The 11,619-nt window shown below is 46.6% G+C and overlaps 1 protein-coding gene across 2 annotated transcripts in view; it reads left to right on the top strand.

Annotated features, from left to right (window-relative positions):
• The first annotated feature begins 1,468 nt into the window (after positions 1-1,468).
• Positions 1,469-11,619, top strand: part of LOC144492721 (mixed lineage kinase domain-like protein) — a 58,801-nt gene continuing 48,650 nt past the window's right edge. Inside the window, exon 1 of one of the 2 annotated variants that reach the window (XM_078211077.1) lies at positions 1,469-1,621. The gene's annotated coding sequence lies outside the window, so the exon portion shown is untranslated. The remainder of the gene's footprint in view (positions 1,622-11,619) is intronic. The other variant, XM_078211076.1, reaches the window with a different exon arrangement.

Here is an 11,619-nt window from a genome sequence, read left to right as displayed (position 1 = left end):
CTAGTGGGCAGGAGATAATTGAGGGGAAGGTAGTCGGAGATCAGGAGGGGAATGGGGGTAGTCGGGAGATAGTGGAGGTGGAGGTATTCGGGGTGTAGTTGGGTGGTTAGTCAGAGGGGGTAGTTGGGGGATTGGAGTTAGTCGGGGGGGGAGATGTTAGGAGGTTAATCTGGGGTGGGTGACTAGTTGGGGGTGGAGGGCTAGCAGGGAGGATTAGTTGAGGGGAATATAGGGTAGGAGGGGTTGGGAAGATAGTCGGGAGGATGGGGTAGTGATTAGGGGAAGGGGGGGGGGGGTGGTGATTAGGGAAAGGGGGGGGGCAGGGGAATGTGGTGTCAGTACCCAGGAGTTAAAAGTGGTTTTAATCCTTCTAACTTTTCCTGATAACTATTCTGCTTTCCTAACCATCTGAAAACTCTGATTTAAATTAGAATATCAGCTGATTCCCAGTGTGGGGAAATTGTCCACTGACAGTTTAAACTTCCAGTACAATCTTTGCATGAGGACTTCCAGGAGAGCCCCCAGTGCATTCGCTGAGGCACCTCCAGGAAAAGACCTCTAGAGATCGGAACTCCTGAACTAGAGACAATGGGTGGAAATTTCCCGTCCCGTCCGCCACAGGAATCGTAGCGAGTTGGACACGGACCATGCAAAGGTCCATTGACCTCGGGCGGGATTTTACAGCTTTGGGGTGAGCGCGGCCGGAAAATCCCACCCAACATTTCAGGAAATATTTCAGAAAACAGGTTTCATATTGCTGCTGCCAATAACTGGTCACTATCTCCAGTCTTCAACTAAATAGAGAAAATTCCCTCTACTGTGTTGATTCTTAATTCTCTGGTGGGATTACATCCCAATACCTTAAAGGCCATATTTGCATCCAATCCATATTCAACATTGTATACAACTTACACTAAAAATGCCAACAGGTTGGGTAAAACTTAGCGTGTGTAATTGCCAAGCAACAGGGACGGTAAAGGACTCTCTCGCTGCACAATTGCCTCCCAGGGCTGTACAAGTTAGCTGCTTTTCTTCCTGCCATGTTGTCTGGCCCTGTAGTTCCAGTGTTTTCTGTTCTTATGTCTTTTGAGTGTGTGTTTGTGTTGTCTTCCATTTTTGTACAGTATGTGAATCGGTGTATGCTTCTTTGTACCCTATATCCTTTGAGTTGTGTATTGTTTGCCCGTTTATTTGCTTTTGTATTGTTTTGGCCCACTGTATTGTGAGTTGTGTACCTGCTCTATTTCATTGTTTGTGTGGCTGAGTGTGAATGCACGTTGTGTCCTTCAAGTTTATGCCGGTAGTTCCTGGAGGCTCCAGTCACGCTTGGTTACCATGGTGGTGACCAGCCGCGGTTTCACATCCCCAAACCTCCCAGTCTCAGCTCAGAGCCGCTAGCAGAGTGACAGATTCGCAGGTTCTCAGGGGAGAGTGAGGGGAGTGGCTGAGTAAGGGAAGGAAGTGTTCTGTCAGAGATCGAAAAAAAATCGAAGTTCTAGAAAGTTACTGTGACCTAGAGAAAACAGAAATAGAAAACTGGGCAGTGCGGAGCGCTTGGGCAGTTGGAATAGATAATTTTCAGCAAGTTGACTAACTGTTATCCTGGGAACGGAGTGAATCGGTAAGTTACACATTGCTCAGCCAGCAAGCAGCCTTCCAACAGATAATCTGGTCATCTATCGGCATCCTGGCGTCCCGGTCGCCTTCCCTAACAATGCCGAGATCAGCCCAGGCTGGATTCGCCCCTCACTCTTGCGTCGAGTCAGGAAACATTTCACAACATTTCCAATCCCGGCTTGTGGGGTGGGAAGGGAGCGGGTGGAGTGACTAAAGGAAGGGATCAGGACTCTTTCACTCTCTCAAAATCAGGTCAGTGACTTCCATCCAAATTGTGAATCCCCATCCCCTCCACACCCTAGAATTATCATAGAAAAAATAGAAACATAGAACACTACAGCGCAGTACAGGCCCTTCGGCCCTCGATGTTGCGCCAAGCAGTGAAACCAATCTAAAGCCCTCTAATCGACACTATTCCAATATAGAACAAAGAACAATACAGCACGGAACAGGCCCTTCGGCCCTCCAAGCCCGCGCCTCTCCCTGGTCCAAACTAGACCATTCTTTTCAATCCCTCCATTCCCACACCGTTCATGTGGCTATCTAGATAAGTCTTAAACGTTCCCAGTGTGTCCGCCTCCACCACCTTGCCCGGCAGCGCATTCCAGGCCCCCACCACCCTCTGTGTAAAATACGTCCTTCTGATATCCGTGTTAAACCTCCCCCCCCCCCCCCCCCCGCTCACCTTGAACCTATGACCCCTCGTGAACATCACCACCGATCTGGGAAAAAGATTCCCACCGTTCACCCTATCTATGCCTTTCATAATTTTATACACCTCTATTAGGTCACCCCTCATCCTCCGTCTTTCCAGTGAGAACAACCCCAGTTTACCCAATCTCTCCTCATAACTAAGCCCTTCCATACCAGACAACATCCTGGTAAACCTCCTCTGCACTCTCTCTAAAGCCTCCACGTCCTTCTGGTAGTGTGGTGACCAGAACTGGGCGCAGTATTCCAAATGCGGCCGAACCAACGTTCTATACAACTGCAACATCAGACCCCAACTTTTATACTCTATGCCCCGTCCTATGAAGGCAAGCATGCCTTATGCCTTATTCACTACCTTCTCCACCTGTGACGTCACCTTCAAGGATCTGTGGACTTGCACACCCAGGTCCCTCTGCGTATCTACGCCCTTTATGGTTCTGCCATTTATCGTATAGCTCCCCCCTACGTTAGTTCTACCAAAATGCATCACTTCGCATTTATCTGGATTGAACTCCATCTGCCATTTCTTTGCCCAAATTTCCAGCCTATCTATATCCTTCTGTAGCCTCTGACAATGTTCCTCATTATCTCCAAGTCCAGCCATTTTCGTGTTGTCTGCAAACTTACTGATCACCCCAGTTACACCTTCCAGATCGTTTATATAAATCACAAACAGCAGAGGTCCCAATACAGAGCCCTGCGGAACACCACTAGTCACAGGCATCCAGCCGGAAAAAGACCCTCCCACTACCACCCTCTGTCTTCTGTGACCAAGCCAGTTCTCCACCCATCTAGCCACCTCCCCCTTTATCCCATGAGATCCAACCTTTTGCACCAACCTACCATGAGGGACTTTGTCAAACGCTTTACTAAAGTCCATATAGACGACATCCACGGCCCTTCCCTCATCAACCATTCTAGTCACTTCTTCAAAAAACTCCACCAGGTTAGTGAGGCATGACCTCCCTCTCTCAAAACCATGCTGACTATCGTTAATGAGTTTATTCCTTTCTAAATGCGCATATATCGTATCTCTAAGAATCCTCTCCAACAACTTCCCTACCACGGACGTCAAGCTCACCGGCCTATAATTTCCCGGGTTATCCTTCCTACCCTTCTTAAATAACGGGACCACATTAGCTATCCTCCAATCCTCTGGGACCTCACCTGTGTCCAGTGACAAGACAAAGATTTGCGTCAGAGGCCCAGCGATTTCATCTCTCATCTCCCTGAGCAGCCTTGGATAGATTCCACCAGGCCCTGGGGATTTGTCAGTCTTTATATTCTCTAACAAACCCAACACTTCCTCCCTTGTAATGGAGATTTTCTCTAACGGGTTAACACTCCCCTCCGAAACACTCCCAGTCAACACGTCCCTCTCCTTTGTGAATACCGACGCAAAGTATTCATTTAGGATCTCCCCTACTTCTTTGGGCTCCAAGCATAATTCCCCACTTTTGTCCCTGAGAGGTCCGATTTTTTCCCTGACAACCCTTTTGTTCCTAACGTATGAATAAAATGCCTTGGGATTCTCCTTAATCCTGTCTGCCAAGGACATTTCGTGACCCCTTTTAGCCCTTCTAATTCCTCGTTTGAGTTCTTTCCTACTTTCTTTGTATTCCTCCAGAGCTCCCTCCGTTTTTAGCTGCCTGGACCTAACATATGCCTCTCTTTTCTTTTTGACCAATCCCTCAATTTCCCTGGTTATCCACGGTTCTCGAATCCTACCCTTCCTATCCTTTTTTACAGGCACATGCCTATCCTGCAGCCCTAACAATTGTTCCTTAAAAGACTCCCACATGCCAGATGTGGATTTACCCTCAAACAGCCTCTCCCAATCAACAGCTGCCAATTTCTGCCTAATCCCACTAAAGTTAGCGTTCCCCCAATCCAACACCTTACCCTTGGGACACCACTCATCCTTTTCCATCACGATCCTAAAGCTAACAGAATTGTGGTCACTGTTCGCCACATGTTCCCCTACCGAAACTTTGAAGACCTGACCGGGCTCATTCCCCAGTACCAGGTCCAGTATAGCCCCCTCTCTAGTTGGACTGTCAACATATTGTTCCAAAGAACCTTCCTGTACCCATTTTACAAATTCCTCCCCATTCAGACTCCCAGCCCTACGCGATTTCCAGTCTATACCAGGGAAATTGAAGTCTCCCACTACAACAACCCTATTTTTCCTGCACCTATCCATTATCTCCTGACATGTCCGTTCTTCCACTTCCCTTGGGCTGTTGGGGGGCCTGTAGTATACCCCCAACATAGTGACTGCGCCCTTCCTGTTTCTGAGCTCCACCCACAGTGACTCGTTACACGACCCCTCAGAATTGTCCTCCCTCTGCACCGCTGTAATATGCTCTCTAACTAATACTGCTACCCCCCACCTCTTCTGGCCTCTCCTCTGTCTCGCCTAAAACACTTGTACCCTGGAATATTCAGTTGCCAGTCCTGTCCCTCTTTCAACCAAGTCTCTGTCACCGCAACCACATCCAAATTACTCGTAAGCATTAAGGCCCTAGGTTCGTCTGTCTTACCTGCTACGCTCCTTGCATTGAAGTAGATGCACTCCAGACCTCCAGGCCCAGTGAGGTCATCCTCCCCCAGAGTGCTCTTCTTCTTTGCCAGCCTTGTCCTGGCCCCAAGCTTGTCCCCAGCCTCTACACTTGTAGACATAATTTTTTGATCCCCACCCCCCTGCCATATTAGTTTAAACCCACCCGAACTGCACTAGCAAAACTCCCAGCCAGGATATTCGTGCCCTTCCAATTTAGTTGTGACCCGTCCTTCTTGTACAGGTGCCCTCCTCTCTTGAAAACTTCCCAGTGATCCAGGAATATGAAGCCCTCCCTCCGGGACCAGTCCTTTAGCCAAGCGTTCAATTGTACTATCTCCCTATTCCTAGCCTCACTGGCCCTAGGCATTGGGAGCAGCCCAGAGATTGCCACCCTGGAGGCCCTACTTTTTAGCCTATTTCCCAACTCCCTGAATTGCCCTCGTAGGATCCCCCTGCTCTTCCTATCTACGTCATTTGCACCAATGTGTACAATGACATCCGTTTCTTTATCCTCCCCTTTTAATATGCCTCCTATCCGCTCGGAGACATCCAGTACCCCAGCACCAGGTAGGCAGACTACCATCCTGGAGTCCCGTTCGCACCCACAGAAAGCTTGTCCGTGCCTCTAATCGATGCGTCCCCGACCACTATTGCTCTCCTAATCCCTCTCTTTCCTTTCTGGGCCACAGAGCCTGACTGTGTGCCAGTGACCTGGTCACTGTGGCTTACCCCTGGAGAGTCATCCTCCTCCACACTATCCAAAACAATATACTTGTTTTGGAGGGGGACAACCACAGGTGACCCCACCACTAATTGTTCACTCCCCTCCCCCCTCACACCTGTCGCCGAGCCCTTCATCCATATGTTTATCCAATAACAATTTGAATGCTCTTAATGTTGACGAATCCACTACTGCTGCAGGCAGGGCATTCCACACCCTTACTACTCTCTGAGTAAAGAACCTACCTCTAACATCTGTCCTATATCTGTCACCCCTCAATTTAAAGCTATGTCCCCTCGTGTTAGCCATCACCATCCGAGGAAAAAGGCTCTCACTATCCACCCTATCTAATCCTCTGATCATCTTGTATGCCTCTATTAAGTCACTTCTTAACCTTCTCTCTAACGAAAACAACCTCAAGTCCCTCAGCCTTTCCTCATACGATCTTCCCACCATACCAGGCAACATCCTGGTAAATCTCCTCTGCACCCTTTCCAACACTTCCACATCCTTCCTATAATGCGGCGACCAGAACTGTACGCAATACTCCAAGTGCGGCCACACCAGAGTTTTGTACAGCTGCAGCATGACCTCCTGGCTCCGAAACTCAATCCCTCTACCAATAAAACCTAACACACCATATGCCTTCTTAACAACCCTATCAACCTGTTCATCCACACTACCAAGTATCTTACCATTAGCCCAGTACTTTGTATTCCTGTTACTCCTTCCAAAGTGAATCACCTCACACTTTTCCGCATTAAACTCCATTTGCCACCTCTCAGCCCAGCTCTGCAGCTTATCAATGTCCCCCTGTAACCTGCCACTTCCCTCCGCACTGTCTACAACTCCACTGACTTTAGTGTCATCCGCAAATTTACTAATCCATCCATCCAGGTCATTTATAAAAATGACAAACAGCAGTGGCCCCAAAACAGATCCTTGCGGTACACCACTAGTAACTGAACTCCAGGATGAATATTTCCCATCAACCACCACCCTCTGTTTTCTTACAGCTAGCCAATTCCTGATCCAAACCACTAAATCACCCTCAATCCCATGTGTCCGTATTTTCTGCAATAGCTTACCATGGGGAATCTTATCAAACGCTTTGCTGAAATCCATATACACCACATCAATCGCTTTACCCTCATCCACCTCTTTGGTCACCTTCTCAAAGAACTCTATAAGGTTTGTGAGGCACGACCTACCCTTCACAAAACCGTGCTGACTATCCCTAATCAAATTATTCCTTTCTAGATGATTATAAATCCTATCTCTTATAATCCTTTCCAAAACTTTGCCCACAACAGAAGTAAGGCTCACCGGTCTATAATTACCAGGGTTGTCCCTACTCCCCTTCTTGAACAAGGGGACAACATTTGCTATCCTCCAGTCTTCTGGCACTGTTCCTGTAGACAATGGCGACACAAAGATCAAAGCCAAAGGCTCTGCAATCTCCTCTCTAGCCTCCCAGAGAATCCTAGGATAAAGCTCAACCGGCCCAGGGGACTTATCTATTTTTACCCTTTTCAGAATTGCTAACACCTCCTCCTTATGAACCTCAATCCCGTCCAGTCCAACAGCCTGCATCTCAGTGCTCCCCTCGACAACACTGTCCCTCTCCTGTGTGAATACCAATGAAAAATATTAATTTAGTTATCCTGGGAGTTTCTAGGAATTGAAGATCAATTTCTTGGGCATTACTGGGAGTATAGGAACAGGCCATTCGGCCCGTCAAACCTGCTCCGTCATTCATTTACATCATGGCTGATCATCCATCTCAATGCCACTTTTCCTCACTATCTCCATATCCCTCCATGTCATTGGTGTCCACAGGGAAAGAGGGAAAAACACAAGGGCATCAGATTAATGTCTGTTAATTGTTTCATTTTCTTTCAACATCTTTTATTACATAAAACAACATTGGTAATGGGGGAAGGAGGTGGAAAGGCTGGAATGCTTGTGCATTTAACTGACAGGTGGGTAGGGGTAAGGCTCTGTGATGGGATGAGGCAGTTGGAGGCAGGAGGTCAAATGATGAAAGATTATATGCACTCAAAGCAAGGGGGCAGACGATTGAGTTTTCAGGAGTGCCTTGGGCCTGCCAGCTTTGAAAGAAGAGATGAAAAAGGCTTCATCGTAAAGAGTTGCTACTCCATGATTCATTCACTAAAGCTCCCAAGCATATTGAGTTCAGTGTTGTTGCTGTCTTGTTCTGAAGCACGTGTTCAGCATCTGTTGTTCAGACTTTTAAATGCCATTATTATTGGGGAATCCTGAGAGCGGGAGATGACAGGAGCCTCAAAAGGTCTGAAGCTCTGATGACCTGCTTGAAATTGGAATCATGCACAAATTAATTTCACTCCACTGGCCTGGGCTGGAAACGCCCAACTTTTTGTCACTAAAGGGCCTGTTCTTTTTTAAAATGGGGTATATTCCGACATGCACTGGTAGCCTTCTCATTCTTTGCTCCGATGGCCAGGCATCCTTCAGACAAGACCCTGGGAAGTAGTAGGTGAGCTGTTTGACTATGGCCGGGCACCACTGCCATGTGAGTAGCTTAAATCAAGAGTTATAGAATCATGATCAACAGTTAAAATCCAGATATTTTTGAGGTAAGTGTGCAGAAGCTTATTGAAGCATTCTGATTTCAGCATCCCTATATCAGACTCTTAATTAAACTTCAGCAATCTGCTCCTCACTGTAAAATGCAGCTGATGGTAACTCAGTTTGAGCAATTCATCACAACCCAGGTATGCTAGAGAGACCCCAGCCCCAGTACATTCTACTCAAAATAGGAGAATTAGTGCTTTCTCAGGCAGTGGGGATGGGCAGTGCAATGGATTATATGCTGTTTAATATTTAGATTCAAATCCACGCTGGACTGATATAATGCAAGTTTCCTCTGTCTGAATTGATTTATTATAGCACAGATACAGACCAATCAGCCCATCATACTTGGTGCTGACTCTTCACCAGACAAAACTAATCCATGTGCTCCATAGTCCCATATTTTCCTTTGCTTCAAATGTTTGCTCAACTCTTAAAAGAAGCAATAGTTTCTTGTCTCAGCTACTCCCTTCAGTTGATCTAACTATTTTCCACATAAAGTAGTTTCCTTAGTGATAATTTTGAATTATTGACCTATATGTGGTTAGTTACTTACCAACCAGAGAGAATTGCCTTTCCCAATTACTCCTATCAAATAGCATTATTAATGGCAAGCCCAAATGCAGCTTCAAATTATGTGGTATCATTTGTTTAGACATATCTTCAAGCTGGGCATGACTGCGAGCTAAATATTACAGATACTGGGATCTTTAGAAAGGACAGAAAAATTGGAAAAGGAAGAGCAATAATAGGACTGAAAGATACAATAAAAGCTATAGAAAGAATTTCAGTAGAGATGATCTGGTGGTGGAAACACGATGATTCAAACTAAGGCTGCAGGACTCTAGTGGGAGTTACTTATAAACGTTCTGATAGCAGATTATATAGTGAGGGGATCCATAAATATGGAGATATGGCTAGTTTGTACAAAAGCTATGACGTTTTAATGAGAGGTATTAACTTTTTAACAGTGGACTAGCAGAGGAACCCAAACAAAAATTCCAGGAAGAGTTCGGGACAGAACAATGATCTAGAACAATAGTCAAGAATTTCCACTAGGGGTGGATACTAGACTCAGAATTACATTTTTTTTACAAAGTGATTTTTCCACTCAAACTTATTTGCATACGATCAAGTGTAAGATCATCAGATAGATATCAGATATCATCATCAAACAGCTTTTTAGTATGTAATTTTCTTCAAAAAATGTGATGGCCCAGATTTTCTGTCCCTGGATAGTCAATGACCATAAGTATGCCCTCGAGATATATGACAGGAATCCTCGAAAGTCCCAACATATGGCTCTGTGGGAATTGCCTGGGAAGTTTGAATTTCCGATGAGGAATTCCTCTGCTCCCCAGGACCCTCCAAAAAATCTCCAAGTCTGTAGAGTCAGAGACTTTGGACAGTTCTGACTTACCTGGATGGTTACCCAGGAAATGTTCGTTGAAAGGTACAAGTCTAACTCCTGGGTAACTATACAACTGATCCCTTTACCCTGGCTCTTCCCAAGACCCCAAAACACTCCCTCAATCTGCACTCCCCAACCCAACCTGACTTGACCTTACTTCACCACCTGATTCTCACCTAGACCCCCAACTCTGCCCCATTGAATGGTCCCTTGACACCCCAACTTACCCTTGTCCCAACCTGACCAAACCTCACCATTCCTACTCAACTAAGCATGATCATGTGTGAGATGATCAAAGAAGCATGGCTTGGTGAAGGATAGGTGATACCTGATTAATCTAGTGAAATTATTTGAGGAGGTGACTGGCACTGTAGATAGAGGAGTACCTATGAATCTTGCTTGTATGAACTTTCAGAAGATAAGCTTCCGAACAAGAAAAAAGCTAAAAGGAGAATGCAGAGAATTGAAGGTAATTTTGTGACTTGGCTTTGTAGTTGTTTGCTAGGTGGGGGGTGGGGAATAAAGGAATTGTTTTGTCATTCTTGAAATGTGACAAATTATATTCTCCAGGGATCCATACTATGGTTTCAGCATTTTGCCCAAGACGTCAATAAATTGGATGAAAGAATAAAGGGTTCCAGACCCATGTTTGTAGATGACATTGTTAGGAAGCAAAGTAAGTTGTGTAGTTAAACACAGAAAATTACAAAGGGTAATAGACAAAGCAAATGAGAGGACATAAACTATGGCAGATGCATTTCAGTGTGGGGAAAGCGGTTAGCTCAATTGGCTGGATCGTGATGTGGAGTGACGCCAACAGCATGGGATCAATTCCCGGACCGGCTATTCATGAAGGCCCCACTTTCTCAACCTTGCCCCTCATCTGAGGCATGGTGATGCTCTGGTTAAATCACCAGCAGTCAGCACTCTGTCCCTCTCAAAAAGGAAGAGCAACCTATTGTCCTCTGGGACTTTGGTGACTTTCATTTCATTTCACGTGAGGTAATCCACTTTGTATCTAATTCCTTAATGAGGATAAACGAGGAGCTGTGCAAGAGCAAAGGGATTTTTGTGTCCATGTACACAAATCACTAAAAGATAGCAGAGTGGTATAAAAACTATTCTTAAAGGGTTAAATTATCAGAGCAGTTTAAAATTAGATTGTATTCCCATAGGTTTGGAAGGTTGATTTAATTGAGGTGTTTAAAATGATACAGGGATTTGGTAATGTAGATACAGAGGAACTATTTTCTCTGGGAGGGAGTCTGGAACAAGGAAGCATGTGAGTGGTACAAGCCAGTAAGATCGCGAGAAAGCCAAGAATGATTTATCGCCCCTCACAATCTTATGGGCACCGGATACCTGATGTGATCAGCTTTGCAGTCATTTGCGGCGTGAGGCTGAATAAATTACATAAATGGAATTTCATAATCATTTGAATGGAATTAGCGAGCCTGGGACTCAATTATCTGGGCTCACTTGCCTGTGTGGCCTCTCCGGTGGAGGTTCCCTCCGGCAAGGATCATATATGGTCCCCCATCAACGGGACCAGATGTGATGGCCATTGAGGCTCCCCCAGGAGGTCGGGGGGGGGGGGGCAAGGGGGATTGTTCCTTGGGCAACAGGTAGTGCCAAGGGGTGGGACCTGAGGGGGCAAGGCCTGGCCAATCAGGGGTGGGGGGGGGGGGGGGGGGGGGGTGCTGTGCGCTCTTCACAGAGATTGATTGACGGGGGGGAATCTGCTGCACACTCTGCATAGCGAACATGGTGGGGGAGGGGGTGGGGGGGGGGAAACAATCAGTCTGACCGGGGAGAGGCAGGAATTGATCGGTCTGGCCGGGGGTGGAGGGGGTGCAGGGGGCGACCATTCTGGTCTGGGGGCTGCAGTCGGGGGTGGGGGGGGGGGGTCACGAAAGGCAGAGCCCATGGTAGCGCGGGGTGGGGTTAGGCCGTGCAGGTCAGCTACTGCAGCAGAGGTTGTGT

The sequence above is a fragment of the Mustelus asterias genome, chromosome 4, assembly GCF_964213995.1.
Source record: "Mustelus asterias chromosome 4, sMusAst1.hap1.1, whole genome shotgun sequence".
Classification (NCBI taxonomy): Eukaryota; Metazoa; Chordata; class Chondrichthyes; order Carcharhiniformes; family Triakidae; genus Mustelus; species Mustelus asterias.
The sequence above is the reverse complement of the archived record's forward strand: the minus strand, read 5'-3'. Positions and strand labels throughout refer to the sequence as shown.